Raw genomic sequence first — 25,487 nt, forward strand, 5'->3', positions numbered from 1 at the left:
TGCTGTGCTAACCTCGGGGGGTACAAAGATGCAGAGCCACAGCCTTCCTGGAAGGAGCATCCAGGATCCTTGGAGCTTTCCTGGCCCAGCAACTGTACAGCCAGGCATTTTGATGGGCAGGGTCCATATTTGTCCCCAGGGGTACTTTTCCAACTATAAGTCCATAGCGCTGTGACCTTGGGCAGGTCACTTGATTTCCCTAAGCCTTGATTTCCTCTTCCTTGTGGCAGAGAAATCAGTGAGGGGCAGATGAGCTAGCACATGTAAAAGGCTTAGGGCTATGCCTGTGCTGAGCATGGAAGGCGCTGAACTGGAGGAACAGGCAGGCTCGCATGCATGCATCAGTCTGCTAAGCTATTTTAAGTTTGCATCTGAAAATAAAGGGTGGACTGCTATCCAAATAGAAAAGAATTGGATCCAGGCTCCAAAAGGATGCTTGCTGTTCTTTAGCAAAATACCATTCTTCTTAAGTTTCATTCAATCATTCCACAAAAATCTGAGCATCTGTTTTGTCCCAGGCACTGTGCTTGTGATGGGTGTCCTGCAGCAAGCAGCACACTTGCTTTCCGCTCACGTAGAGCTGACAGTTGGGCAGGGAATGCAGACATTAAATAAATAGAAACGCGGTGATGGCCATATAGGGGGAAGCCTGCTATGCGGTTTAATATTTAACACCTGCCATGTGTTTTAATATTTAAATGTGTCTTGGGAAGGTCTTTCTATCTCAAAATAATGACCGGCCCTTTTGCCCACAACCAATTCCATTCTCTATAGGCGACAGGAATTCTTATTCAAGTTTTGGCTGAGAGGTTCTGTTGGTAGAAAAGAGAGGGGTTTTATAACTGAAAGTAAACTAGAGATGATACTGAAGAGAGAGTATATATTGAGTTTTTCTTGGCTTGTACATTGAAGTTATGCAGGGAAAACAGCAAGTGGAAAACTATTCCAAAGTAACCCCAAAATTCAGGTATACCGTTTTGTGTACATGTTAGAAAATAAACATATAAACACCCAAAGCTCACAGCTTTGTTCTTTCATCTAGACCAGAGCTGTCTGATAGAGCTTTCCCTGAGCGTGGAAGTGTTCTATATCCGCATGTGACGTTGGAGCATGTGAAATGTGGCTAGTGGGACTGAGAGATAAAATTCAGATTAATTTAAATTGGAATAGCCTATTTGACTGGTGGCCACTAGACAGAACAAAACTACACACATGATTAACGGACAAAATTATTTCCTCCTAAAGTCTGTATTTATTTTGATAAAGGTCATTAAGACCTGACATTTTATTTTTCTTGTCATATTTAGGGTTCATCAAAGGGGTATGCACATTTTAAAAAATACAACGCAATCATTAGCCAAGGTGTCTAGTTGCACACATTTTCCGGAGTTGTTAGTGTTGATTATTGGCAAGTACTAAATACCCCTAACGACCTAAGAATTATGAAATAAGCAAGTCATCTTCTGTAACTAAATACTAATGGGTTTCTTGGTTGAGAGAAGACAGCCAAGAAAGGTCATCATGGTTCTGTCAGGTGGCCACTGATTCGTGGGCATTCGAAAGCTTTTGTAGCTTTGAAAATAGCCAGATTTTAGAAATTTTGAAACAAAATTGAAACTCCTATTTCAGTTCGAAATTTTTGTGGAGTTGATTTTTATTTCTTCTTTTGGTTCATCTGTGGTTCTTTCCCCCGCTTTGCTGATTTATCAGGTTAGGAGAATAAAGCCCGGCTGGTCAGTTTCAATTTTGTTTAAATTCATTTGTCTTCATTCCTTCTAATCTAGCACAGTCCTGTGATGTATTGAGATCAGAGTGCCCCGGGGAAATGCTGAAATATGAAAACATTTTCAGGAAAACATTATTTCCACTTATATTTAATTTTTCTTCTCAATAGAAAAAAATATTTCCAACTCAATCCTTCCTCTCCCCCCTTGAAATGAATTGCATGCTCTCGAAATAACATCAATCCACGCAGTGTACAAGGACAATCTCGGCCATTTAACGGAGATATAAAGGCCCAGGGAACGGTGGGTCGGAGGCACAGATTGCCTTTCAGGATGCTAATAACCAGAGGCGAGGCCCACTGTTGTTTCTCCACCCAGCAGCTCAGCAGACCCGAGCAGCATTTAGCTCCGCACTTGCCATGGAGACATCTCGCTCCATCTTAAACCATCATCGTGGTTGCATTGTATTTTGAACACTCACGTCAGCCAAGGCCAGTTGATGAAACTTTCTCTTCCCAAGCCCCCCCACCCCCACCCCCGTGACATCTGGGACCAGCTCTGCTAGAAGGTATTCGCTCACACCCAGGGTGCCTCGCCCTTTCGCAAGGCTTGGAAGGCGGGCTCTGAAAGGCAGGCCTCTGCCTTCACTCACTCTTTGGTTTGGTTTTTATAGTTCCTTAGTAATTTCATTCCGCTTGCTAGGAAGCCCAACCTCAGAGGAAGGTGAGCCCCTCTTCCAAAATTAAAAAAAAAAAAGTAAAAACTCATACAGAAAAAATTCCCTAACATACAGACACATCCAGTTTGAGCTCCACTACGTTGTCACTTACAAAACCCTCGAACATGGGGCCTTGTAAAAATTCAGCACGGTTACCTGCATACTAGTGAGCAGTGTACTGAGAGCTTCCAGGTCAGGCCTGTTTCATTTCATTTTTGCAACAGCCGATGGGATAGATTCTACCAACATTGTATTTCTGAGGAGCAAATGGGGGTCTGGAAAAATTAAGGTGTCCGTGGTCACATACGTGGTAGGTGAGAGAGACCAGGTTTGAACCAAGATAGGAAGACCCAGTTTCCAAATGTGTGTTTTCATTTGCGCTACAATCCCAATACTCGGGGCAGAGAAAAATTTCTGTTGCGTGTTTTCCCCCAAGGCAGAGCCCATTGAAATGAAAATTTCCAGTTTGTGAGCCCTGCCCTCAAGAGGGGCAAGAGACTCTTGGGTTCGTAAAACAATAAGACATGAAAAGTAATTTTAGCGTATCTGCGCTTTCTGATTATGATTTTTGCCATCCTGTAAATTATTCAAACAATATCAAGACGTCTAGGATTTTCCCCTTGTAAAAAATGAGTCACTCCTTCGAACGTGTCACATTCTGAAAGGCATTGATTAAATGTATAGTGATTCAGTTATAGGATGTTAGAGCTTAAATGTAAGAATGCGTGCGCGTCAGAATTAATTTCCTCACCAAACAAAAAAAAGCTGGCAAATTCCGGAATCGTAGTTCTCTTGGCGGCACCTATTGGTACGTTTCTGTGCCGGCAACGCTGTGTGCCTTGGACACGGGTCCTGATTCCTGATATATCTGACTGCTCCTTGACTGGGAACTGTATGATCAGAGGTGCCAATTTCAGTTGCCCTCGTCCAAAAATAAACCAAAACTTAGTTCAGACTCCGTACATAGTGCTGAGTATAAAAGTCCCAACACTCGTGCAGTCCTGGTAGAAATCTGGGCCCCGCACATCTCAGATACTTACTAGACTGTAAACCCCATGAGGGCGGGAGTCTCGCTTCTCTCGGCTCTCTCCCCAAGGCCATCGATAAATATTTGTCAAACAAAAGAATCACCAAAGAAGTCCAGTGAAGCCCGAGGGACGGCTGAGACCCCGGCACCCGTTTTTGTGCACGATTGTGCTGGAAATAGTTTCAACACAGATGATGTACTTCCTTCGCTTCTTACTCCAGTGAATATAATTTAATCATTTCTAGCCGACTCAGGGACATCAGTGAGCATAAATTGTTGTATTATGCATAATACAGCGAGCGCCCCAAGGCCTGGTGGGAAGCCGTTTGCCTTAGACTGGAGATTTCTTGTGCTTAGTGTGTTCTTACGGTCTGGTTTTATCATTTTTATGTCTCCGCTCCCGTTTAATAGACTTAGGGCAGTAAGACGGGAAGGCGGTGTCGATCAGTTGCTGTGTAGGCGATGAGTTCTTGCTTCCACTCTGCTGTGGGTATTTTGAAGACAGATTTCCAAGCTTGTTAGAATCGTGTGTGAGTGAGATCTAGCTGCTTTCCCATCCTTGGCTACCTACCCCAGAAACGTCTATGGCTGGGTAGTTGAATTCTGGAAAGGTGAGGTATCCGTCTGAATGTTTTTCCATCACATAATCTGTTTCCTTTTCTCTATCTCCATCCATCCATCCATCCATCCCTCCATCCCCTTCTCTCTTTCTCTCTCTCTCATATGATGGTTCCTGGAATCATTAAAATGAACGGAACACATTTATCCACAGTGAAACCAAAACAGTGGTCAAAAATCATCTTCGAAATGGATGTGACCATCCACCCTGCTATATCCTAGGCCAGCTCTCAGCACCTAGAGTAATGACATAGTATTCTAGAAGGGTCCCTTATACCTCCCTTTCAGATAAATATACCTGAAGGGGCTTTCCTAATCAGCTTGGTATGGGTCCTCTCCTCCCTCCCCTGCTGTCATTCCCACCCTCCTGGGTGTCCCTCCTTCTAGGGGACACCACCCTTCCACTCTCCACTGCAGTGAACACCTCTCCGCCTTTGCAAGTGAACTTGAATTTGGGAGGCAACATAGCATCATAGAGCCTGGATCCTGGAGGGAGGCCAACCTACGTCCACGCTTCACCACCCGGCACTCTCTGACCCTGGACAAGGGACACCGGTCTTTGAGCCTTAGTCTCCTGTCCTTAGGAAGGAGTCTGGTTGGATTTAATCAGCACAGTTCCCGGTGCGAGGGATACGCTTCATCAGTGGGCCCTCCCTCCGTGCCTTTGAGTAATACTGCGCACATGTGGCACCGTGTACACAAGACGGCTGTGCCTCCTTGACTACAGAATTCTCGTATTCTCATATTCTGTTGCACACACCCCATAATGCTGGGAACACCAGAGTAAAAAATGCTAGCTTTTCCACATGCACTTTTGGCCTCCATTTTCCATTATTCCCCAATGAGGATCAATTCATTTGAGGCCAGTAGCAGGAAAAAAAAAAAGTAGATGAGGCTTTTCAGGTGAGATCCGAATGCCAACTCTTCTTACTGCTTTCACTACCACATAGTGGTCAATCAGGAAACTGTAGGGCTCTCAACGCTGGGAAATTGCTGCTCCTGCTGCAGGGGAGATATTTGCTGTTGAGAGAATTTGGTCTCTTGTATGCATAGCAGGAAGAAAGCAGAAACCCGTAAGAGCTGTAGCAGGTGACAGAACAGAGGACATGGCCAAATGGGAAAAATACAGTTCGCAACACATTGAAAGCTTAAAGACAAAGAATTTTTATAGGGATCCAGGAGAGTTGCATGCATTTTTCTGTTGTCCGTTTTATTGACTGTTTCTCTTTGCATCCCTCAACCATTTTACTTCTCGCTTCTACCCCACTGGAGGACAACTCAGGGACAAACTGAACGTTAGGCAATACGGTCGGAATGGAAAGGGGCCTCAGCTTGCATGCCCGTGTCTCTACCGGCCTCATTAGCCTCTAACACCAGTATTTCTTTGGGAATGATCTGAAAAAAAGTACAGATCTGCCTTACCTCCAAATTATTTATGAAACTCTCAGTGACTGGTTTGGGTGGTGGGGTTGTTGGTAACTCTGGTTTGAGTGGCAACCAACCATGTGCACACACAGTTCCATCTGTCATTCGGAGTGAGATTTTGGAGTTGACCAGTGGTTTATTGGCGTGTATCCTGATAGCTCAAGAGTCTCTCTTTCACTTTAGTTGACGTGTGCACTGTACGTTGCTTTCTTTTCTTTTAAGAACTTTTAAATAACTTTTATGTTTTAACTTTCAAGTAATTTTAAACTTGCAAAGAAAGTCACAAAAAGTACCAAGAGCCCTGCATACCCTTCACCCAACTTCCCCAAAGGTTAACTTCTCTCCTAAGCATCCTACTACGTCAAAACTGTAACGTTAACACTGAGGCAGTACTCACATTGGCCGTATCTCTTCAGTTTCCTTGAAGCTGGGACCATCTCTTAGTCACTTTACGCCTTTGAAGCGTATGGACCAGTTATTATTAATTATTATTATTTTATCCTTACTTGAGGGATATGTTTATTGATTTTAGAGAGCGAGGAGGGGAGAGAAAGAGAGACAGAAACATCAGTGGGTTGCCTGCTGTATGTGTCCCAAGGAGGGATGGAACCTGCAGCCTAGGTATAAGCCCCGACCGGGAATTGAACCTGCAACCTTTAGGCATAGGGGAAGGACACTTCAACCCACCGTGCCACCCGGCCAGGGCCGGACCAGTTATTTTGTTAGAACATCCTTCAAGTTAAGTTTGTGCTTCCTCCTGATTAAATCCAGGTTACAGAGTTTTACAGCGAGAAGATCACAGCAGTGCCACCGTGCCCTTCCCAGTGTGTCCTCTCAGGAGACACATGACTGGGCTTGTGATGTTAATTTTCCCCACAACTTTAATCGCTTGGTTAAGGTGGCCTCGCAAGGTCCCTCCATCATCATTACTTTTTTCCCCCCCTTTGTAATTAGGAAGCATCTTTTTGGGGGGTAGACTGGAGACTGTCCTGATCACACACAGTTTCTCCTGATTTCTTCACCTACCAATTTTAACACCCCTTACCCGGATGTTTGCCAAATGGTGATTTTTTTAAATTTTTATTTTCTATTTCTGTTTCCTACACTTACTAATTGGAATTCTACTGTTTTTAAAACGAAGGGGACAGTAAAACTTCTTAAATAGCGGTAGCAGCTCCACTTTTTCTGGGGAGAGGACAATTAACGAATGACACGCAGGCGAAAACCCCGCAGAAGCCGGAGAAACCTCAATCGTGGATGTTATTTCAAATGTCGCTGCCATTTTGTCCTGCCGAGAAAGGGAGAGAAGAAGGGAGGAGATCGCAACTGCAGAGGGGAGGGGAGAAAGAAAGGAAAAAAAAAAAAAAAAGAAAAAAAAAAGCGCCATTAGTTTGGGTCCTGGCCGCGAGCCTGTGCGCACACAAAGAGGAGCCCAAATGGAGGGCGCGCTCGGGCGCAGCGCGAGCGCCTTGGGCTCCGGGCGCCCCCACGTCGCCAGACCCGCGTGGGGGGGTCGCTAAGTTGCAATTCGCCGTCGCGTAAAAGTATAAAAATCACTGTCGACTTTCACCGAGAGGGGTTCTTTACAAACAGGCAGTTTTCTTCCATTTTCACCCGACCTAAGCGATCTTTTGTCTCCTTGTGACTTTACCCCCTTGAAAAACGAAAATAAGTGTCTCTTTTCCTCGACTGCAATTTTTCACCCCCCAAAGTCCTTGTTATCTCCTCGATGGCGCCGTGAGCGGCCCCGTTTTTTAATATCCCGCAACCCGAGTTTGCAATTTTACGATCGCACTCGGACGTCTGCGATCCCACGAGGCGCGCGCCAGGAGCCCCGTGGCTCTTCCTTTGCCCTCGCTGACATTTAAGAAACTCCTCGCAAATTAAATGTTCGGAGTTTGAAATGTAACTGTTATATAAGAACAAGGGGGGGGGGAGCCTCAAGACAAAGGAAGAAGAAAAAAAAGCGCAGTGGGATGCGCTGCCAGGCCCCACGTTCGCTGTCCAGGCAGGAATGTGAACCGTGGCGTTGGGGAGCCCGGGTCCGCGTGGCCGCTACGTGTGCATCGGGCTTCCCGACGTGCGGCCGCGCGGAAACTCTCGAGTCGGGGCCCCGAAAAGTTCTCTCCGCGTTTTCCATCTCTCACTGGATGTTTTCGAGTTGGCCGCGAGGCAGAGCGGGACACGTCACATTTATTTATTCGAGCGTTTTGTCTGGACCCCAAGCCCCAAGTTGGAAGGGGTCCGGATGTGCGCGTAGGCGCTCGGCCCCGCGGGCGGGCGCGCGCGCGCGAGGCGGCGGCTCCCCACCCGGGACTGCCACGCGGCCGCCGCTCCCTGCGAGCCCCGCGCCAGCGGCAGCGCCGGCCAGGCTGGCGGGGCGGGGCCGGCGTGCGCGCGCGCGCCCGCGGGCCGGGGGGCCGGGGCGGGGAGGGCGCGCGGGCCACGTGACGGCGCCTGGCCACGCCCGCCGCCACGTCACGTGGTCCCTGGACGCCACGTGCTCGGAGTGGACGGGAAAGGGAGCGGCCGGGTGGGGCGGTCTGGTTTTGGAAAACATCGGCCCTGTTTTTCTCCCCTCCACCCCCACCCCCTCCTTCGAATTCCTCAACCCCCACATCGCCAAAAGCGCACAAATGGTTTCCCCACGTAGCGCCCATCGTGGCGATCGGGTACACGTTTTTAGACCTCTCGGGGGTTCAAGTTTCGCCACGGAAATGTGGGTTCCAGCCTTGCGGGGGCGGCGGGGCGGAGGGGGGTTGGCGGGGCGGAGGGGGGGGGCGGCGATCCCACGGAGCCAGCAGCCACGCGGCCTCCCTGGGGACGGGACGTGGCGGCTTGGGTTTCCGGAATGTCGGTAATCCGTTTCACGGTGGAAAGTTAGGCATTCCGAACTGCCCTGCGCACACTCGAATTTCTTTTTAACGGCTATTTGAGTTCTGCGAAAACAAAATTTTTTTTCAAAAAAAAAAAAAAAAAGAAAAGAAAGAAGCAGTTGTCCTAAAGTTGTAAGGAGAGACCCACAGCGCCAACCTCCGGCTCCCGCGGCGCTGTCGCCACTTTCCCAGCGGCGGCGGCGGCCCGGCCCGCGGAGTAAACAACTCGCCGAGGTCACCCGCGCGCGCGCGCGCGCGCGCGCTCCGCGTGCAGACTTGCCGAGCGGGCCGTGCGCGGTTTAAAATGAAAGTAAAAGAAAGGAACGTGTTTGCAAAAGACAGAGAGTGAACATGGAAGGAGGAGGCGTGCGTTCCCGAACCGGGCTGCGCCTATTGTTCCGCGCTACCGCCCAGTTACGCGCGCCCGCCCGCCCGCGAGACCGGGGCCGCGTGGCACGGCCGGGGCGCCACCGCCATCCACGGGCGGCCACGCGTGTCGCGGTGCCACGCAGACGCGCGCACCCTCTCCGCGTCCTGGCGCACGCCCCCCCCACCTCCTTAATTTCCTGGAACCCCGAAAACGCAGCCCCGAATTTCCATCTCGCTCGGCGCGCTCGTTTCTCTGCGTTTCGCGTTGGAAGTTTTGGTTCCCTTCGGTTTACTTTCTGTTCACTTTCATTAAAATGCCATCAAGCGAAGGAGTTTATTGACGGGAGAGCCCAGCGTTACAGGGGCGGTTTTTTTAGTTGGAAAGAATAAAAGTCTCGAAAGATGAAGCTTCATCTTAAAAAAATAATAATAAAAAAATCAGAACCGGGCTCTTGTTGTTAATAACTTTGCAAATGCAACTCCACCTTTTGATAAATTTATTTCATGCGAGTCGTTACGGGGCCCAGGCGTTCGGTAGGTGATCTGTGTCCGGTCATCAATTATAGTGATTTCCTTGCATCGGCTCCAGAAAATCAGAATATTCATGAGCTTTCTGGTCTGACTCAGACCTTCGGGAGCCACGACATTTTCTCGGTGGGACGAGAGAGAGGCAGCGCCGTCGGTGATTTTTTGGCACCTGAACGAAACCAGAAATAGATCCACAGGAGAACAGGGGGTGACGTCCCTTTGTTTTTGTTTGGTCCCCTCGCCCTGCTTTCAATTTGTGGAAACGTGTGTTTTTTTTAAAACCGCGTTAAACGTGCGCTCGGTTTCATAATGCGCTGGGTCGGTGGAGGAAGTGGTTTTGTTTTCGTGAGTTTGTTTAAACAAATGACCGAGGTTTTTTTTTTTGTTTTTCACTCTGTCTGGCCAAGCAGAATTGCCACACTTTTTTAAAAGCGTGAAACACTGACCAGCGAGTGTTCTTTGCCACCCTCTCCTTTTGTGATTGCAAGACAGGGAGGCAGACACCAATGGCGCCTCGCACAATGGAGGTTTGTTTGTTTATTTTTTAATTTAATGGAGGGATTGTGGATGCTTTAAAATTTCCTTGTGCTGGGACAAAAAAGAGGGGGAGAGAAAGAATAACTAGCTCTTTTCTAAACAACTTTAGCGATAGATCCACAGGCATTACCAGGAGCCTCTTTCGGGACCTCATCCTGGGATATTTTAAACAAATTCGATTTGTTTAATGTAAAATCTTTTTTAAAGGTAAAAATGCACCCAGGTTATTTTTTTTTTAAGACGTGTAAGGCTTTGAAGTTACAGATTAATAAAGACGGCAATCTATAGTTTTTGGTTGAATAATAGGAGAAGCCCCACCCGGGCCCTCCGGTCTCCGAGGGTCCCTGCTCGGGCGCCCGCCTTGCGCACAGCCTTCCATTCGGTGGGCCTCTCGGCCGGGAAGTTTTCTTGTCCTGATGCATGTCTTTCAGGATGTGGATTTTTACCTTGAGTCTTTACCTGTGTGGACATCGCTTCGCTGACCTGGCTACAGCAGGCGTGCATTTCTGTGAGCCCCCAGACGGACGCACTCGGCGGCTGGTCAAGGAAAAAGTATTGAATCTGCAAGAACTCACCACAAGAAGAGCCCTTTGTTTTCTTTTTTTAAAAGCCATTGTTATTAAACACCGGGTTTGGGGCGGTACTAATCCTGCGCTCTCTCCATTGGTGTGAATTAGGACATTTCAAGTAGAAATAACTGAGGAAAATTGTGAAGTCAGGTTAAGCACCGCAGTAAAATTTCCACCTTTTTAGACAGCCAAATCCACTCTTTTCTGGGCCTTTGGGGTGGCTCCAAATGGCCCTGACCGATCTTTACGGCCCAGAAACAAGCCTCACGCGGTCTTAGGACTGAGCTGCTGACGTTCGGTACGTGTCGGCTCTGTGTCCCTGGCAAGTCACAGCCCCTTTCATCCTCAATCTCCTGCCTAATGAAATAATGCCCGTTCCTTTCTCTGAGTCATGAGAATGGGGTATGGGAATTACACTAGAAAACTCTGGCACGTGCAGGTGTGCTGCAGCCTCCTGGCTCCAAGGGGACCCTGGAGCTGATCGCTGGGGCTGGAATGTCCGACCCTCCCTCCCTGGAGCTGTATGACTCCGGGCGAGCCACTCTCTGGGCCTCAGGCCTCCGTTGGGGAAAAGACCAGGCGCTCGGTCTCTGAGTTGTGGAGATTAGATCAGATCGGGCCGCAGGCTCTTAGCACACATGGCAGTAAGTGCCCCCTAAACGGTAGGTGCCTCACTACCCACGACAGCAGACACCATTTATTTCCTTCCCATCTAGTTCCTTCGGCTTTTACTTCCATCGATGCCTTGAAAGGGAGAGAGTTGTTGTCATTAGGAAGTTTCAGTCTGCCCCAAAGCAAATGCGACCCGATCGGAGCCTGGGGCTTGTGTTAGGTCAAATGATTTCTTTATTCTCCCGGAAAACCAGCCCAAGAATGGAGCCAGAGGACAATGGTTTATTTTTTTTCTTCTTCACTTCGGAGTGGCTTCTCTGATTTTTGTCTTTTTTCCCCCATTTTCAGGAAGGGGCAAGGAGAGCGGTTTCTCATACTACTCTTCTCATTGTTATCTATTTCATAACAATTCTCTATTGAAACCTAGAGAAATATTGATCCTGAAGGAAACTGCCTTCTGATATTTATTTGCTTTCAACATTTATACTTTGTCTAATGCCTAAGAGAACGTGAGGCAGATTTTAATTTAAAAAATAAAACAAAAAACAGAAGGTGGGATGACATAGGACCTGAGTGGCAGAGGAATCCAGTTGCCCTGGATTCCTAGTAGCCAAGGCAAAAACGGAAATACGGTAAAACCTGCGTATGTACAAACACATACCCTTGCACGAACATTTGATATAAAACTCAGGGGCTTTGCTTTTGGGAAGGTTGCTTAAGTGTAGTAAGCCAAGGTTCAGTTAGCACCTAAAGAAACTGTGAGGCGATTAAAAATAAGAAACGGTGGCCCTGCCCCGGAGGAGCTTGCAGTCGAGTCCATGGCATGAGTCACAGAACTAATATACACTGAGCAGCGGCTACGGGCCAGGTTCTGGGCCTGGCCCTGGGAACTCGGGGACGGACACACAGGCTTCCTGCCCCCGTGCAGAGAACACTCGTGAAACAAGGAGATAGAGGCACGAAACATAAAATTGTCTGTTTTCGAATTGCAGTAAATTACATATCACAGAAAATGTACCATAGTAGCTTTTTTCCCTAGTTCAGTGGCGTGGAGCCCATTCCCACTGCTGTGCAGCCGTCACCTCCATCGGTCCTCGGAGCTCGTCTCATCTCCCCTCGCTGAAACTCTGGACCCATTAAACTCTTAACTCCATGTTCCCCTTCTCTCCAGCCCCTGGTAAAATAATAACAATAATAGTAATAATAAAAGTCTTTGGTTATGTAAATATGGTCAGTGCTTTGAAGGAGATGAAGAGGGGACTGGGAAGCGGGTGGTGACTGGGAAGGAACAGAATGTGTGACAGCCCAGAGTCACAAAGGGTCTGCGTCGTTCACAGAAGAGAAAGGAGCCGTGTGGCTGGAGCAGGGGCCAGGGGGGCGAAAGGCTGAAGTTTAACGTTTGTGGGTATATTTGTAGATACCCCTCATGACTCAGGAAAATCACGTCCACCGTCACCAGCTTTTTGGTAACCTGGAGCAAGAACTCAGAGCTGTGTCCCAGAGCTCAGGGTGGCTCCTGCACCGAGAAGGCACAGAATCCTTACTGAATGGACACGGGGAAGGTCTGTGAGAGGCAGGTGACATCCCCCTTCCCATCGCAGTGGCCTGGACTGATGGCGTAAGGACAAGGGAATGTCCCCGTGGCCCCGGCACCAGGATGGTTTTTGTGAGGCCTGAGCAGTAGGTTCTAGATACGGAGCTGCAGGTGGCGTGAGAACTGGACAGTCCGACGGGAGCCCGGGCCAGCTGGCTGTCCTTCTACGTCCACGTGAAGGAGCAGCCCAGGTGCCTGTGCCCAAAGCCAGAGTAGTTTTTTCCAGACGGCCTGCACACCTTCTTACTTGCAGCTCAGAGGTATAGCCTGTCGCCTGGGAAGAGGTTCCTGTGACTTAGAAAATCATAATCGCAGGTATCTGTGCTCAGCTCCCAGGCAGGCCTCCCAGGAGCTCCTGTGGAACCTCCGAACCTGACCTTGGAGACTAGTTTCAGGGACCTTTGAATAGTATTATTTAGCACCTCCCATTTATTTGGACATTGATGGGGATTGGTGGTGCCCATCCCAAATGTTGGCATCACTAGGTACCCCTCCCTCCATCTCAGCCCCGTAATGACCACCGAGGGAGGGACTTTTTTCATTTCCATAGAGGAAGGGGCTTATGTATTTCAATGCTACTGTCCGGATCTTCATGGAACCCATATAAAAATTGGGTAAAGTTATTTAGCAGCAAATTCTATTGGGAGTTTTTCCCTTATTTCTTGCAGAGCTGAGTGGAGCCCCTTGAAACATAGAAAATTCTTTTTCTTGTCTGAGAAGAGCTGGCTGCCCGATGGAAGGTGATGTTTCCATGCCCATGCCTGTGAGAGCCCTCCACCCCCCAGTCCTCATTCGAGGACCCTTCGAAGTAGTAACTGAAACAACAGCGAGCCTTCTGATGATGTTGTCTAGGGATCAAATAATAATATATTTGCAAAGGACCTACCACATGCCAGGAAAAATACTTAATCCAGATACGGGGTTTGCCACAGTGTCTTGCACCAGTAGCACATGTGGTATTTTATTGTATGTATGGCGAGGAAACTGAGTCCCTTTGTCACACAGCCGCCAATAGGTGACAGAGCTGCGATCTGACTCACTTTTGTCTGACCCTATAGTCTAGGCTCTCTCTTCAACCGGGACACCGCCTGCTCTCTCCCGTGTCTGCAAAATGGAGCATGGATTTAAGCGTCTCAAAACTTGAAACACTGACTCTCCCTAAAACCAATTTTTTTTTTTTTTTTAAAGTAGACAGACAGACAGACATGACTTGGGCCCTTAAAAATGTGGCCCAGCTGGCACATCAGTGGGCGTCGGCTGTTTCTAAATTGTCGCTTTAAATTTTGCCAGGATAGCTCCTGGGCTGGTAGTTCTGTTTGTTTTTTCATATATTTTGACACTGTTTATGTTCAGAGGGATGCCACCGCTTCCCATTGTCCCTCCTCCCGGAGGAGACCAAGCCCGTGGTGTCCAGGGGCCACAGCAGGGGATGTGCAGCCCGAAGGCCACACCACCCAGGGGAAGCCATTGGGGTGAACGACAGTTTGACTTTTTACGCAGATGGGCTCACAGACGTGTGTTAATCTGTAAGCGGAGACCCATGGATGTTTCCCACTTTTCCCCTTCTTTCTGTTCATTTTTATCAATACTTCACAATACTTTCGGTAAGTTCAGGACCGAGTGAACGGTTTCTCTTTCGATGAATAGATTTATATTCTTGCTGTCCGCCGGCGTCCAGTGTAAAGACCGAGGAGGGAAACCCCAGATAAAGGCCCTCGGATCCCTGGCTGCTCTCCCCTGGCTGCGTCCGATGTGTACTAATTTGCGGATTGTTTGTGTTCATTAAAAAGCAAATCCTGCCCCTTACAAAAAAGGCAAAGACACGTGGCCGCTGTACCTCTGCTCGCATACGCACCAGGAGACTTGAAAGCCAGCCAGGGCTTGAAAATACTGGATTGGGATAATGTTGTTTTTTGAAACACCTGGCTAATTTAATATAAAGTGTTTACACTTCATTTTTTTTTCTGGCAGTGGGTTTTCTATGTAGGTGGTGGAGGATTTCCTGTACGTTTTGCAAGCTCCGGGGCAGGAGGGTTTGCAGTAGGTTCCCTCTGTGGTCACAGAGACACGCGGGCCCGTTTCCTAATCTCCTGTCGTTGCCACGTGCGGAGGCGGATGCTGGATGGCGCTCAGGGTGTCCTTTGGGCCCGGACTGTGGGAAGGGCCCAGGTACGGTAATGAAAATGCCTGAGAACGGCCTTTTTAGGAATTCCAAATGCCGAGTCCCGGAGAAGAAAGACCCTCGTTTCCCTAACCCCGTGCTCCCGTCGGAATTGCTGTCTACGGACCTCGTGGGTGAAACGGATATTTCGAGCATGACTGAGCTCATTAGGAGCCCCGAGGCGCTTCCTCTACTGGGGCTCAGACGTTTCAAAGGATGGGGGTCAGGGAGGGAGGAGCTGTGGGCGTGCTGCTTCGGGGCGAGGGTGGTGGAAACAACAGGTTCAGAATGTATCTCTGCGCCCTGCAGAGCTCGGCAGGCGTGGGCTGGGAATGCGAATTTTTAGGAAGATAAGTGCTTCCCATCTGTGGGCAGGAGAAAGTGGGCTTTGGGGGGGGAGCTGAGGCTGTTTGTTAGATGGGGGCAAGGGCATGCATCTGGGGTACAAATGCATTTAATGCGCTTCACTTAGGCGGGGAGAAGCGTGTTTGTGGCCTGGGGGACTGGTGCAGCTGGGAGGCAGTTTTCAGAATCAGAAAATGGGGAGGGGGTGCGTTTCGCAATTTCCAGCAGTGTCCGAGGGCATTTGTGGGGAGCGGGAACATCACATCACAGTACGACAGGAGCCCTGGGATCCGAGTTCAGGTGACCCGAGTGCTGGGCCCAGCTCCCTCCGGTGCGTGGTGTGACTTTCACAGCCTCGGCTCCCCGGCCCTCACTTTCTTCACGTGCCAAAGGGAAGACAAGACACTCGTCTGGATGCCAAGCTCTTGGGTTGCTTTCAGCTCCAGAAATCCATGACTCCTTCCTTTGGGCATTCGTCTCCTTTCAAAGATGCTCCAGGCTCCAGCCAAACAAAGCCTCGCAGCCCAGACCGGGGGCGGGGGCGGGCCTGAGGTGAGAGGTCCTCCTGGGTGAAGGGAAACCGAGAAGCCGCCCCCCCTGCTCAGCGCACCCCGCTTGACAAGCATTGCACAGAGCCTGGCCCGAGCCCTGATGTGCAAACGCTGACTTCAGCCTTTACCCTGGGTTTCAGGTCACTCTGATTGTTTGCAAAACACGTTCCTTTTTTTTTTTCTTTTTTTTTTGTCACTTGCCAGTACTTGTTTTCTCTGTGAGTAAAACGCAAACAGGTCCTGAGGGATGGAGGTTTGCTGCAGCCTCGGCCTCTCGCGCCCCCTGCTGGGGGAGAGGGTGCACTGCAGCCCAGCACAGCCCGCTTTGCCACGCAACTCAGAGAAGTTGCTCAGGGAGCTTCACTCTTTTATTTTTTTTTTTAATTTTTACTTTTTAAATATATCTTTATTGATTTCAGAGAGAGGAAAGGAGAGGGAGAGACAGAAACATCAATGATGAGAGAGTCATTGATCGAGCCCGCAACCCGGGCGTGTGCCCCGACCGGGAATCGAACCCCGATCGCCTGGATCCTAGGTCAATGCTCAACCGCTGAGCCACGCCCGGCCGGGCAGAGCTTCACGCTTTTAAAGAAAAGAAAAACAAAAGGTAACGAACTCCTTCACATGTTCAGGTCCTTGTTTTCAGTTTGGATAAGATTTTTTAAAACTTAAGTTTTTACGATTTCAGAGAGAGAGAGAGACATCAATGATGAAAGAGGGTCATTGATCAGCCGCCCCCTGCACACCCCGCCTCGCTGGGGATGGGGCCCTGACCAGGAATTGAGCCAGCGACCTTTTTGGTTCAGCCGTCTACGCTCAACCACTGAGCCACACACCCCAGCCGGGCTGGATAAGCTTTTTGAAGAAAGTTTTGTGTTTGTTTTCGTTTTAATAGTCATTGTTGCAAGAGCAGTTGACCACCTTCTGCATTTGTGTGTTTTCCGGGGGCACTTGTGAATGATCGCGCAGATGAGCTCCATTGCATTTTGTGGGGGTAGGCGCCCCACGGCCCGGTTCTCCAAAACCTGCTTCTCAGAACTAAGGTTTTCGTGGTCACTCCGTTCGCCAGCGTGTACGGCCACCTGGGACGCCCTGTTCCCTGCTCTGTCCCGATAACAGACTTGCCTGTACTTTAAAAGTCTAGTGGGCCTTTTGTGGTTTCTCCACAGTAGTAAAAATACTTTAACTTCAGGAAATGGGGCCAGCAATCAGATTAGATAACAGAAAAAGGATAGTGGGACATTATACTCTAAAATATGTGTTTACAAGCCCAGAAGTGCCGTCAGGAAGTAACGCAATCAAAGGAGAGACGACCAGAGAGGCTGGGAAGGGAGTGAGTGACCTGAAGGTTCCTGGTTTGTACTCACGGTGACCCCACTTCTCCTCGATCAGAGAAAGAAGGGGGCGGGCATTCGCCTCTCACGCCACCTTAAAACAAACACTTTCGAGGCACAGGGCTAGGTGCTGTACGCAATTTTTAAAAAAGCATATTTATCATGAAGGGCTGAAACAAATTTAAATATATAGTAGAAACTGAAGCTCCCAAGGAGAAAATGGACCAAAGACATCAAGAGACTCTGAAAGGTACTACAGGTGGTCAAGAAATTGGGGGGATGGGCACCCCAGCCTCACGAGCAGCCACAGAATTGAGACGAGCTCTGTTTCCCCTTCTGACATTAGAAAAGAGAGCAACGTGGGACGATGGGCCGTTGTTTCCCTTCTTTTCACCAAGATATGTCGCTCTTGAGGCTGCGGCCAGGAGCGTCCCGTGGCCTCTAACGGCCTTTTCCGATGGGGATCCCGAAAGCACTCGGCAGGATTGTGGGCTCCCCGGTGAGGTGTGTGTCTCCCCAGAGGCAGCTTCGGACGGGCTGTTCGGGATCGGCTGCCCCCGACCCGTGGGGGGTCTTCCCCCGCGCTGTGCTGAGCCTGCCTGTTCAGGTGTATGTGTGCAAACCCGAATTCCACGCACACTGAAAACCTGCCTCCGCACTGCCTCACGGTTACCACTGTCTCCTGGTAAACGGCTCTGTTGTGGGTAAAATTCCATCCAGAACACAGTCCGCTGCCCCCTCAGTAGCAGTTTCCCCGCCAGGGCCCGTGTTTGGTTGCGTGTCAGTGACACCGACGGAAGCGTTTCTGTCTGTGGAAAGGGGCTTTGGCGTGGGTCGGGGAAGCATCGCACCTTTGCACCAAAATGCATCGAAAGAAGTCATCCCTCAATAGCGTGGGTGTATGCAGCAGGCGTCTATCGGTGGCACTGATACCTCGGTCAGTCCCAGCAGCGCATGGAATTGCCCAGAGATGGGCCCTAACCCCGGTGACAAGACACAGCCCAAACCGCAAAGGCGGAGAGGCCTCTCCCTCCGAGCTCGGCTTCCACTGGAACGAAAGAGCCCCCGGGTGTCCCTGCGGGGCCCGGGCCTGCCTTGTTAGGAAATCGGCGGCGTTTCGGAACCCGCAGCGCCTCACATGACTGTGTACAGTAACGGAGTGGAAATAGGGCCGCGAGCACCAGCCACCAGACAAGTTATAAATATAGATACTCTCCCAATTCCACTCCAGTTAGTCACGGAGGGACAGTGTGAGCTTCATAAACTTATAAGGAATATACAAACAGTGCCCAATTTAAAATAACCGGGAGTAATTTTTAAGTGTGCGAAAAGAATATGTTTTTTTTCCACCCTGCCCATGTGAGCATCTGTGGCGGGCGGTCGTAAGCGGCCGGTGTGTGTGTGTGGCCACGCCTGGCGGTCACAGCACCGGGGCAGAGTTTTGGCAGGATCACCTGCGCTGTTCGGATTTCACTCTCCTCTTCCTCCCCCGCCTCCTCTTTTTTGAGAAACACACATGCAAAAAAATAATAATAATAAATTAAAACAAGCAGGATGGGGGGGGATATGAGTTGTGTATGAGACACCCTGTGTGTCTCTGGTGACAAAGCAGACTCAGGCCGCCCTTGTTAGACCTCCTAGAGCGGGGGGCGGGGGGGATCCTGCCTCGACCCCCAGAGTGTCCCCTGTTCTTTTGTTCGATTTTTATACCATTAAAACTTGTCTTTTCCAAATTTGTATGTAGGCTTTGAATATGAATTAAAAGAAAGAATTTGGGGACAATATTAGAGTATATTAGAATTAGCGAGATTTTTTTAAAGAGTAAAAAGAATATTCTGTTTTATAAAAATAAAGGGGCCGGCCAGGCGTGGCTCAGCGGTTAAGCATGGACCTGGGATCCAGGAGATCGGGGTTCGATTCCTGGTCAGGGCACATGCCTGGGGTGCAGGCTTGATCCCCAGCAGGGGGCGCACAGGAGGCCGCCGATCAATGACTCTCATCATTGATGTTTCTCTCTCTCCCTCTCCCTTCCTCTCTCCAAAGTCAATAAAGATATATTTTTTAAAAATAATAAAAGGAAAGGGGGATGAGTTCCCTCCCCTCCTGACTTTCTGACTTCACTCATTTCCCTCTTCCTTGCTGCCATCTAAGGAGACCTCTCTGTGATGTAGCTTGGATGTCATTTCCCAGGCATTTCTGTAAACACGAGGCTCATCGGCATAGTTTGCCCTCCATCGGGGGCGAGGGGAAGAGGGACACAGACATGGTGACCTTCCCCCCCCCGGATTAGACGACGGTTCCTCTCTTTTCCCTAATATCAGAGGGTGACACCGTTCGGTTCATCCGACAGGCCTCAAGTCTTTCTTCCCTTAGAATAAATCTGGACTGAAGATCCTGGGGTCCCAGTGGACCTCTGCCACCAGCCTCCCACTGGTGCACCAGAGATTTTATCACCACACGTGAATGGAGAGGCTGACAGGGCGCGTTTGGCCACCTGTGGATCACAGAAGTCACACTGTCACACCATGGACGAACCTCGAAATGTTACGCAAGATTCGAAGGGTCGCGTATTGTACGATCCCATTTGTACAAAGCGTCCCGCGTAGGCAAGCTCGTAGAGGCAGAAAGTGGCCTGCTGGTTGCCACGGGCTGGAGAGGGGCCAGGGCTTGGGAGGTGGCTTCTTTTGGGGGTGAATGCACTAAAAGCCCCCCATTTGTGCACTTTAGATGGCAAGAAAAAAATCATAACCCACGGTCGCCCAAACCAGCAGCGCAGCCGGAGAGTGCCTGGGCCGCCCCCTCTCCTCTCTGTTTCCAAGTGGATGGCAAGGCCTCTTTGGAGCTGGGCGCCGATGGCTGCTCTGTCTTCTCTCCTTAATTAGCTCTTGAAATTCTTGTTTAATGCCGGAGCCATTGTAACGTCCCTCCTCCTGCTTCCTCGGGGGCCTTTTCTTCGTTTCCCGTTTTCTCAATAGTCTGCCCAGCGCCGCTTGTCGGATCCTGGAGACTGAAGCGATCCGTCGAGTATTGTCCGGAGGTGGCTGTTTGCTTTGTTGGCTAATGAAATGTTCACAGCCGCCTTCAGTGGCCATTAGGACATGTTTCCCTAAACCTCTCGGCTGCCTGCGTGCGCCAGGCAGCGAGGCCCTCCTTGGGACTGGCCGTTTCTGGGAGCTTCCATTATGTTCGTGTGTGCGCCCGACCCGGGGGGGTGGGGTGCAGGCTGTGTGTGTCTCGTCCCCCCCCGTGAGCCGTGCTGGGTCTTGCTGGGCCTGCTGAACAAGTGGCAGCGGGAACTCGGGCCCGCTGGCCTCGGGAACCAGACTCGTTTGGGTGGGAGGGTTCTGCGGCCAGTGAGTCTCCCTGGGGCGGCCTGGGCGCCCAGTCACTTGCATGTAGTTCATCTGCCCCGTAGAGTGTGTCCGTGAGGCGAGCTCCTTAGCAGGGACCCTTATGATGAGCCTGACCCGTCTCCGCCTTGTAATTTGTGCTGGAAAATGTCCCTGGAGGCTCTGTTTGCTATAACGCAGTAAATAAAGAAGGCATGAGTGGGCACCTGTTATCTGTTTCATATCACCTGGACGCCTGACCCTTTCCCAGCGTGTCATGTTTGGTGGGTCTTGCCATCTAAAGTGTACAAATGGACACTTTGTCCCCGAGGTGTCCAAGGGGTACCCCTCAGGGAGGAGACAAATGTGCTGGGACTTGTGATTTAATTTTCCTTGGTGGGTGCAGGCTGAAAAACGTGTCATGAGAAGAACCCCCCCAGGCTTTTATTTTAGGCAGCAGAGACAGGCGGGCACGTGCGCCACCATGGGACAGTGGGCGAGAGGCTGTGACCGACGGACAGACAGATCTGAGTTTGAAGCCCTGGCTTACAGCTCAACAATTATTTAATCAGACCATTAACAGCTCTGGACAATTATTAAATCTCCGTGCCTCCATTCGGTCATCTACAGATGAGAATGACCACGCTGACCCCTTGTCGTTCGCAGGAAGTTGAGATACTGGGTGTATTGTCAGGCACGTGGAAGATGCTCAGTGATTATTAATGAAAAGTCCTGTATTCGGACTCCGGTTGCATTCATCCGGGCGAGGCTCGAACGGTAGCTATGGAAAAGGAGACGGGAATTTTAGGTGATTAGAAACTCGGAACGAGCCAGCTCAGTGTCATGATGCTACTCTGGAGGTGGTTCGGGGAGACCCCGAGCACCTGCTTGCAGTCCACGATGTTGGCACTGCTCCTGCAGGCGGAGCGGGTGAGGGGGCCGCTGTGTCCGTGTGTCCCGTGAGCTGTGACTGAGGAAGGCATTCAGAGGGAGGCCAAGCTGACCATCCTGGAATTGAGAGTGAGTGTTTGAAAGTCTGACCCACACGGGAAAGCAGCCGCCTCCCCTGAGTATCAGACACCTGCTCGAGGTCTGGGGGGAACATATTGTAGGAAAGTGCATTCCTGGAGGGCAGGAGGAAGGACCTTGGTCAAGGTCAGTGCTCTCAGGCACTGGACGTGGCACTTTCTCTAAGGTGATGAACCCCTTTGCTCGGAGGTTCACCTGGACAGGTATGAGACGGAAGATCTCTGAACTGCCTTTCAGCTCTAAGCATCTGAGGGTCGACGAAGGGCTCACAGGAATGGCTGGTTCCAGGTGGGAAAGTGACCACATGCGTGCCTGTTGCTTGTGGCCTGGAGACAGATCGGGTGGCCCTGGGAGCTTCCTGCTGAGGCTGCCTGCTCTTGCGTGTTCTGAAGCCTCAGAAGCCTCAGAAGGTCTGCAGGGTAGGAGAAGACGGGGGGTGGGGTGGGGGGCAATGAGGGCTGAAAGTACAAAACTCCTTGCCCCTCGACGTACCCCCTAGTATTGCAGGAAGTTCATATGTTAACACAGAAATGGCACAGCCAGGGGCCTTCCCGCTGGAGAGGTAGCTAATTCAAAACCAAGTTGTTGTTGTTTTTTAAATATATCTTTATTGATTTCAGAGAAAGGAAAGGAGAGGGAGAGAGAGAGACAGAAGCATCAATGATGAGAGAGTCATTGATCGGCTACAGCCCGCAACCCGGGCATGTGCCCTGACCAGGAATCGAATCCCGATCGCCTGGATCCCAGGTCGACGCTCAGCCGCTGAGCCCCTCCCGGCCGGGCCAAAACCAAGTTTTGAAAATGCTTTCGAAGGTTGCACGGAGGAGCTGCTTCCTACTCGCTGAACTTGGGAGGAAATGAGAGCTGTCAGGCTCATTACGCTCAAAAATTCCTAGGCTCACCGGTCCAGAGGCCATGGCCCGGCCCGGCCCATCGCTGGCAGGTTCTCCGTGCTCGCTGCGAGGTCTCTGTTCCAGGCCCTTCCTCGGGCTTCCGGGCGCTGGCCCAGCTCGGCTTCTCCTGACCTTCAGCGCGCCTGCTGAATACTTTCGGTTCCAACAGAGGAACTCCAGTGACTTCCATTCTAACCATTCAAATGTATCTTTTCTGGCTCAGGTGGAATGTGTCCATCACCACCACGCCCTCCCAGGAGGTGTTTTCTTTAGTCATTGAGAAGAGAAACATTGTTGCGAATGTGATTTTCTTTTGTGAACGTTTAAGATACAGTAACTGATACAGTAACTGACCTGGATCCGGCGCAGTGGCTCAGGCCCCTGTGGCAGTTGTCTTAAACTCTCCCTGGGATTTCTGGGCGGTGGTCCTGGGCACCTTCCTATTAGCTGTGTGTCAGGATGGCAAGAAACTTGACCGTTTCATCTTGTCTTCCTTCTCAGAAAGCTGTGCTTTACTGTGTGTATATATATATGCCCAGTTTTTGAATGTGTGTGTATGTGCTGTACCGGGTTTATTTTCGGTTTATTCCATGGATCTAAACACCTTCCCCGTAAGCCTGCTCTTTCATCCTGGCTGCCTGACTCCGAGAACGCGGCACCGATAAGCCCAGATGAGATATAGCCCCTCTGCCGGAGGCCGGGAAGCTCTGGTGGCCCTCACCACTCTGCTCGCTGTGATAGATGCCTGTGCTTGGGCTGATCCCGTGGGGAGGAGCGGGGACTTTAGGACAGAAGGAAGGACAGACTGAAGATGATTTTACAGGGCGAGAGCCTCCGTGCCGGCTGTGGGCTCCCTGGCCACACCCTGGGCTCCTCTGTAGTCATCGTGGCTCCTAGGGATGGGTCACCTTTCTGTCTGAACTGGAAAATTCAGCCAACTGGTGGGAAGGCCGTGGGGTCACCAGACCTCAGGCCTGCAGTCCCTTCCCCTGGAAAGCCCTCCTCATGGCCCTTCGCTGGCCCCGCTTGGCACTCTCAGCGCTTGTCCTCAGGGACGACCCAGGGAGGGCGGAGCGGTCTTGTACCTTCCTTGTCTGCAGGACCGAGCCGGGGACCTGGCTGCTAGGACCGATGCATTTAATCGTCGAAAGGAGCCTTTCTCATCCCTTCACTTGTGGCTGAGTGGTCTCTGAAGGGGGGCAGTGCCAACAGCCTTGGGGGGACTCGGGTGTTCGGTTGACTCAGCTGGGGTCCCTGTCATCCAGTCCCTTCCCCATGGTGCTCGATGGAGTCCAGTCCTCTCCTGGCAAGTCATGAAAACCCTGACATTTCTCTGGCCCCCGTGTCTCCCAGATGCACGTGAGTTAACAGCGGTTCGATTCACCTTTATTCCTAATGATGTGCGTCTGTTAGGAATGGTGCCCCTCGTTCTATGGGAAACAGTGGCATGTCACCTGGGGTCACCCACGAATAACTGAGATGTCCCTCAACTAGTCTGTATTTTGACGCGGAAGTGTGATCTCATCTGGACATCCATGAACTAGTTCCATCCTTCAGAAATGACTTGGGATAAAATTGTTTCCATTTTTTAAAGTTACGCGGCTAAGTGATCTCTTCTGCTTTTTGTTCCCTCGTGAAAAGGTTGAGTTCTCCATGTTGTTTTATGAAAGCACTTTATTATCATATGTTTCTTAAAATGGTTTCTCTGAGGTCAACATTGTGAAGGAACTTCCTGGCAAAAAAAAAAAAAAAACCACCAAAAAAAACTAGAAAGAATTTAATAGATGTGAGGACTTCGGAGAGGGAGAGAGTTAACAGCTGATGTGTGTGACTTTTTCCTGTCCCCCAAATGGGAGAAAAATGAGCTTTTAATACAATGCCTTATTTTCATGTGACTGTGACCCCAAACCAGTCCTTTTAGGGATGGATGTGGGACGTGCCATTTGCTTTTCCAGCAGTTTAGATAGGCTTTTGTTTTTATTGTTGGCCACTGTAAGGATTCCAATGAATAGAAAGATTTCGCGGGCAAAAATCAATTTGCCTTTCCCCCCTGTATGTTTATTAGTTTGTGGCAGCTTTCATTCCCCTTTTATCTTTAAAAGCAGACATGCCTTTGACCCCGCTAGGTGCGCTCCTTCTGCATGGAAGGCAGAGAAGAGGCTCCCTCCCTTTCTCCCAGTGCTCCGTAATTGGAAATTTGGTAACTGTACTACATTTAAAGCTTTGGCATTCATAGGGAGCATCCATCCATCTGCAGGCGAGACAGTGGCCGGGGCTTTTCAAGAAATCCCTTAATAGTTCTGAACGCTAATAATATTTATATACATTACGAAGAGACAAAATTTACAGCAGGCTCCTGGGGCTGGCTCCAGGGCTCGCTAATCCCGGACTTCTGTGTGTTCTCCTGCCTGCCTTCCAGACCCTCTCAGGCTGGGCTGCAGCCAGGGGCACGCTGGTTTCCAACCCTGAGTGGCCAGACTTTGTCCGTTAGTGGACAAGTCACCTTTCCTTGGGAGCTCCTCCCTGTCCCCAATCACCTTTTATCCCCGGGGTATTTGTGCACAGTTTGTATCAGGTGTCATAAAGGAGATCCATGATTTGTGATCCCTTCAAGGGGAATTGTTCTGTCTCTGAACGACCTGATTTTCCCAAATTTAAGCTGTGCTGGAATTCCTTCGGAGGTAGCTCCCATCAGTGAAACAGAACTCTGATTTATTATTTTTCTCATGCTAGAAATGCCCAGCATTTGCATTTGAGTATAACTTGACTCCAAGCAACTGCATACAGACGTTTTTTACTGCTCTTTTATTGTTTTATTTAAATCTTTTTATTGATTTTAGAGAGAGTGGAAAGGAGAGGAAGACAGAAAACATCAATCTGTTGCCTCTTGCTCGCCCCCTACTGGGGATCGAGCCTGCATCCTGGGCATGTGCTCTGCCCGGGAATCGAACCCGCAACCTCTCAGTGCACGAAATGATGCTTAACCACTGAGCCATCCCAGCCAGGCCCTTTTCTGTTCTTTTTCTGCTCCTGAGTGTTTGGTGTTCCATGACCCGCTGTTTTATAGTAGCGTCTGCCACCAGTCATTTTCCGTGGCATTTTATTTAAATTGTAAGAGCTTTGATAACAATACGAGCAGACATGAACTTTTCTATAGCGTTTTGTAGACGCGCATGACATTGTCTCTTTAAAATCATCGAGCGTTAGTGCTCACTAAGGCTCTTCAGGCTATTTCAGTGAGGGGCATG

The 25,487-nt window shown here is 50.0% G+C and overlaps 1 protein-coding gene across 2 annotated transcripts in view; it reads left to right on the forward strand.

Annotated features, from left to right (window-relative positions):
• IGF1R (insulin like growth factor 1 receptor) overlaps window positions 1–25,487 on the forward strand; it is a 195,537-nt gene that overhangs the window by 131,620 nt on the left and 38,430 nt on the right. The window lies entirely within an intron of this gene.

This window comes from Miniopterus schreibersii (genome assembly GCF_964146895.1).
Source record: "Miniopterus schreibersii genome assembly, chromosome: 22".
In the NCBI taxonomy this organism is placed as follows: domain Eukaryota; kingdom Metazoa; phylum Chordata; class Mammalia; order Chiroptera; family Miniopteridae; genus Miniopterus; species Miniopterus schreibersii.